Genomic DNA, 5,424 nt, shown 5'->3' on the forward strand with positions numbered 1-5,424 from the left:
GAATCAATCATAAACTCTAGAAGCCCACACCCATGACTGCATGAGGCTTTGAGGGGACATCCAGACACAAACCATAGCAAATGTAAGACACGAACTGTAAAACTCCTAGAAGAAAATATAGATATTGACATTGGGCTTGGCAATTATTTTTTAATGTGATGCTAAAAACATCAGCAAAAGCAAAACAAAGAAAAAAAAATGGGATTATGTCAAACTAAAAAGTTCAAGGCCAATCTATGCTACATAGTGAGTTCAAGGCCAGCCTGAATTACAAATTGAGACCCTATCTCAAAACAACCCCCCCCACAAAAAAAGAAAGAAAGAAGGAAAAAACTACTGTAAGAATGGTCCAGCATATCTATTCCTGGCATATCTAACAAAAGAAGCCAGTACTGGAAGCAGTATGTGTGCCCTTGTGTACTTTGCATACTTTTCAGAATTATTCACATCTGCCAAGATACAGGAACAACTCAGTTCACTGAGAGATGAATGGAAGAAGACAATGGAAGGAAATGTGCTATGGACATACAGTGGCAGATTGTTCAGCCTTGAAAAAGGAAGGCTGTAATAATAAAGCTATTTTTAACAAAGCCAGAAACGCACTGGGCATGATGTTACATGCCTGTAATCCCAGCACTCAGGAGGCAGAGGCAGGAAGATCACTGTGAATTCAAAGCCAACCTGGGCTACAAAGTAAGTCAAGGCCAGCCTGAACTGCATAGCAACACCCTGTCTCAAACAAACAAACAAACAAAAGTCAAAAATGGAGAAATTAGTTAATGAGATTCAATAATTATCAATTTATGGCCAATCTTGTTTCAGCTACACTCAATATCCTATTATTTTTTAATTCCACATATATTATTTTATTACTAAATACTTTAATATGTATATCAAAAAGGTAAAGACTGTAATATGAATATGTGTATCAAAAGGTAAAGCAAGCTCTCTCTCTGCTTTTTTTTCTTCCTTTTTGAGCCAGTCTTGCTGTATAAACCAGGCTGGCCTCAAACCTGCAGTCCTCCTGCCTCAGCCTGCCCTGTTCTAGGAGTACATGTGTGCAACACCACACCCAGCTAAGGACTCTCTTTAAGTGAAGTAGCCACCTGGGCATGGTGATGCACACCTGTAACCTCAGCTATTTGGGCAACGGAAGCAGGAGGATTGTAATTCGAGGCCAGTCTGAGCAACTTAATGAAAGCCAGTCTCAAAGCAAAAATTAAAAACAGGGCAGGGGGCTGGGGATTTAGCTCAGCGGCAAAAGCGCCTGCCTGGCAACCGCAAGGTCGTGAGTTCGGTTCCCGGTACCGGAGAAAAACAGGGCAGGTGATGTAGTTACATGGTAGGTCATTTGCCTAGCATACACAAGGCCCTAGGTTCCATTTCCAGTATCACCCCAGCAAAAAGTAGCCAAAATATCATTATTACAGTTAATTTTTTTTATATTGGGGATTGAACCTATAACCATCACAGTTAATTACATCTCTGGTCACCATTTCAAATTTTGAGAAAGGTTCTTGCCAAGTTGCCCAAGGTGCTCTGAAACTTTCAATCCTCTTGCTTCAGAATGCTGGGATTACAGGCTTGTGCCACTATGTTTGGTTTACATATAAAAAAATTTAACAAGATTTTCTTACTGTTGTCAAATATTACATCATTGTTCCAATTTGATATCATTTTATAAACATTACAAATGTTCATTTGTTTATGGTTTGTTTAAAATCAAGAGCCACATAAAGTACATATAATATGATTGGTTGGCTTTTTTTTTTTTGTCTTTTTAAAACAGAGTCTCGCTATGCAGTTTAGGCTGGACTTCAACTCAATTTGTAGCCCAGGCTGGCCTCGAACTTGCAGTGACCCTCCTGTCTCAGCCTTCCGAGTGCTGGAATTACAGGTGTGCACCACCATGCCCAGCATGTCTTTTAAGCCTGTTTTAATGTTCACATTCACCTATTTCCTCTCTTGATCCATCAGGTTCTTATAGTCTAGAGTTTGCTGATTATATCTCTGTGTCTTTCCTTGTCCTTAGAACAAGATACCTGACAACTGAAACTTTAAGGAGGAGAGGTTTATTTTGGCTCAGGGCCTCAGTAGATTTACTCCAGGACTGAACACAGAAAGGGTATGGTAGAAGGCCTTGGGCAGAGGAAAACTGCTCATGTCATGGCGAACCGGAAACAGGGGAGAAGGGAGGAGCCAGGGACAGGTAGACCCACCAACAAGGACACACCCCTTCTGGCCAGGCCCTCCCGTCCCACGGCGTATTCAGCTGCTGAACTCTGTGGTGGGTGATTTCAGTTCTTGTCTACCAGCCCTTCCTGTGGGTGCACCAGGCCTTTGGGGAACTTTTTTGATCTAACCCATAACACCCTGTCACTAATTTAAAATATTCCGGGGACTGGGGATTTAGCTCAGCGGCACAGCGCCTGCCTGGCAAGTGCAAGGTCGTGAGTTCAATTCCTGGTACCGGAAAAAAACCAAAACCAAATTCCTCTGTCCTCCTTTCTCCTATATTTGGAATTGGGTCTAGTGGCTTAATCCGATTCAGACTGATTTCACGTAGTGGTGTGAACACTATCATAAAGCACACAGTATTTGGATGTCTTTGCTTCTGATGTTAGCAACCCTTGGTGCTCAGTGCCCAGATCTATTTATTTATTAATTCATTACAAATACTTTTTGAATGAATTTATTAATTCATTATAAATACAATTTTGGGGGGCATTGCTGGAGATTGAACCCAAGGCCTCCCAAACGCTAAGCAAATGTTTTGCCACCGCACTGTATGCCTACACTTTAAGAAAAATATTTTTATTATAAAATAAAATCCAGCTACAAAAACCTTCTGAAACAAATGAATTTTTAGGGTACACTTTTATAACTGTTACTTATGTAGAAATAGATCTTCAGTTACACAGAGGTCTGCACACTCCTCATCCTCATCACACCCAACATCCCCTTACCCCCTCCAAAACTAATGCCCTTACTTCTTAATTTTATTTTATTTTTTGGTACCGGGAATCAAACTCTGGACCTTGCACTTGCCAAACAGGCACTTGTGTTGCTGAGCTATATCCCAGGTCCTGCCCTTACTTTTACAGTAAGGACAAAAAAAGAAGGACACAACTAAACTTCTGTGTGTTTCTCTGTGGTTTTATTACTCAAATGTGCACCCTAGACACTACATTTTAACCTCATTCATTTTGTTTAGGTGTTTTAAGTCTATTTTATTTTATTTTTATTTTTTTGTCTTTTTGAGACAGAGTTTTGGTATGCAGTTCGGGCTGGCCTTGAGCTCACTTTGTAGCACAGGCTGGTCTTGAACTAGCAATGATCTTCCTGCCTCAGCCTCCCCAGTGCTGGGATTACAGATGTGTGCCACCACGCCTAGCTATTTTATTTTTAAATCTCCTTTTAATACACAGGTTATGAGTGCTGTTTTTTGGTACTGGAGATTGAGTCCAAAGCCTTGGCACTGAGCTACACCCCCAGCCATTTTTTGTACTTTTAGTTTTGAGGCAGGGTCTTACTAAGTCACTAAATTGCCTGGGCTGGGCTGGAACATGCAATCCTCATCCTCCCCAAGTTCTGGGATGACAGGCATGGGCCACCACGTCTGGCTAGAGACACATTCTTTAAGCATTTATTTTGTGTAACACACTCAGTGGCATCAAAGGAGCTACAAAAAGGAGTAAAGAGGAATCTGAGACTTGAGATTTGGTGTGGGAAGGGTAGGAGAAACCAGGTTAACGCCACCCAGCAAAGTGCAAAACCAAGCAGAAACCAAACCCCTGGAGCGTTCCATCCAGTTTACCCTCATACTCCTGCCCTTTATCACCCAGACCAAATGTCTGCTCTCAGCCAAGACAGGGCACAGCCATCAGATTCACCACCTAGTATTTGACACGGAGAACCGGGCCACACATATGAGACAGTGATGTGTAAACGCTGGGCATCAGGCAGCTCAGCGCTGTCACTCCCGGGACTGAAAACTGCTGGTGGGTGCTCTGGGGGCCCCAGCCTACCACCCGTCAGGTCTGCTGGCTTAGAGCTGAGGGTCCCAGGCAGAGTGCAGCTGTGTCCTTGCTGTGAGGTGACAGAGTTAGGCGTCCCCAGGCCAAGGTAGCGGAAGAGAAGGAAGAGAGCTTCCAGCGTTCCCTGCAGGAGTCAGCTGGGACTGACCAGGATGGATTTGTGAGCACACTGTGTGAGACGGGAAAAGAACCACCGCAAAGCAGCCGAGCACAAAATCTGCAGCTCAGTGGGGTGGAAATCATGCCTGTTTCCACTAGCCCGCATGGGAAACCTTACACTCCATGGGGTTCTGGGTAACTTGTACAGAAAGATTTTTGTCTTATGTTTATTTATTTATTTAGATTTTTGTCTTAGAGGCAGGGGAAGAATCCACACAAGACTGAAGGCAGCTGTGGTTCAAGAATATTCAAGAATTTTAAAAATCCAAGACTCAACAAAGTAAAATTCACAATATTTGACATTTGATAAAAAATTACTAGGTATGAAGAAAAGCAAAAAATACAACCTATAGTAAGAAGAAACATAAAAATAGATCCAGAGCTGGGCGTGGTGGTGCACACCTATAACTCCAGCACTCGGGAGGCTGAGGCAGGAGAATCACTGTGAGTTCAAGGTCAGCCTAGGCTACAAAGTGAGCTCAAGCTCAGCCTGAACTGCATGGCAAGACCTTGTCTCAATAAGATAAAAAAATAAAAATATAGACCCAGAAATTAATCAGATAATAAAATTAATAAATATATTAAAAATTATTACAGCTATTCCATTTTTTTTTCTTTTTCGAGACAGGGTCTTGCTATGCAGTTCAGACTGGCCTTGAGCTGACTATGTAGCCCAGGCCCTCTTCTAATTTTCAGCACTTCTCCTGCCTCAGCCTCTAGACTGCTGGGATTATAGGTATGCACCATCATGCGCAGTGCGAGATATACAAGATTTTTAAAGATCCAGATCTAACTTCTAGACATAGGAAGTACAATGAAAAATACATCCAACGGGATTAGCACCATATTAGATGCTACAAAAGAAAAGATTAATAAATTTGAATACATAGCGATGGGAATCAGCGAAAATGAAACAGAGCTGTACATGCACCAACTCACCGAGAGGAAGGTGATCATCATGTACTACAAGCGTATATACTAATAAAAATGATTTCTTTAAAAAAGGAAACACAGTAGAAAAAAGTGTGAAAAGATGAACAAAGCATCATTGATTTCTAGGAGAGCATCAAACCTCCTCGTCAGCAGGATAGCTGGAGCCCCAGAGAAAAGGGGAGGGCAGGAAAAGCATTTGAGAAAATAATGACTGGCAAATTTGCAAACTTGCCAGGTGTGGTGTCGCATGCCTGTAATACCAGTACCCAGTACTGAGGCAGGAAGATCACTGTGA

General features: G+C 42.1%; 1 protein-coding gene across 1 annotated transcript in view; it reads right to left on the reverse strand.

Moving 5' to 3' along the window:
• LOC102019957 (E3 ubiquitin-protein ligase RNF4-like) overlaps positions 1-5,424 on the reverse strand; it is a 12,541-nt gene that overhangs the window by 4,383 nt on the left and 2,734 nt on the right. The window lies entirely within an intron of this gene.

Source organism: Chinchilla lanigera, unplaced genomic scaffold (genome assembly GCF_000276665.1).
Source record: "Chinchilla lanigera isolate Chin_1 unplaced genomic scaffold, ChiLan1.0 scaffold00036, whole genome shotgun sequence".
Lineage (NCBI taxonomy): Eukaryota > Metazoa > Chordata > Mammalia > Rodentia > Chinchillidae > Chinchilla > Chinchilla lanigera.